The 614-nt window shown below is 45.6% G+C and overlaps 1 protein-coding gene across 3 annotated transcripts in view; it reads left to right on the top strand.

The window, feature by feature from the left end:
- The window catches only part of grin1b (glutamate receptor, ionotropic, N-methyl D-aspartate 1b), an 85,902-nt gene that overhangs the window by 66,646 nt on the left and 18,642 nt on the right, over nt 1–614 (top strand). The gene's annotated exons all lie outside the window — the stretch shown is intronic.

The following is a 614-nucleotide window of genomic DNA, read 5'->3' as shown; positions in this document are numbered from 1 at the left end:
GTCAGAGCAGAATCAGACCGACTGCGGTGGTTTATGTGTCCAAAAGCTGCAGCGCTGCTTTCCTCTACACTTCCCCGTACTTTAGCAGCTCTCCGTCGGCCAGCGGCGTTTCACTCCCCGCTCTGCCCGGTCCTCTCCACACGGCGCTCTGAAGCCGTCGATGACGTCCGGACAATCTCTCTTTGCATTGACTTTGTAATCAAGCCGCGAGAAACGCTGGATTAGCTTTCAGCGTGAAGACCGTCTGAGCCTGTCGCTGGCAACAAGAAAGATTCAAACCTTTCTGTACCAACGAGTCCTTTCAAAACCAACAAGTGTGGAAACAGGACATTTTCTTTTAATGCAGGAGGAATATTAGTCATTTTACTGCAACATGAGCTCCTATACTTTCATACTGTAAGTACATGTTGCTGTGTTGCATGTTGAGGACTTTTGTGTGGTGTTAGTATTTTTACTCAAGTAAAGAATCAAAGTACTTCTTCCACCTCTGCTGCTGGTTTAAGGCAAAACTGGACGTTGATTTGATTTCTGCAGAAACGTGATGAAGTGATGAAGTACAGGAATTTATCAGGTCTGTCATTCACTGGATGAGAATGTACTAAATTAGCATAGAC

Source organism: Micropterus dolomieu, linkage group LG21 (genome assembly GCF_021292245.1).
Source record: "Micropterus dolomieu isolate WLL.071019.BEF.003 ecotype Adirondacks linkage group LG21, ASM2129224v1, whole genome shotgun sequence".
NCBI lineage: Eukaryota > Metazoa > Chordata > Actinopteri > Centrarchiformes > Centrarchidae > Micropterus > Micropterus dolomieu.
This window is presented reverse-complemented; position numbering and strand designations above follow the sequence as displayed.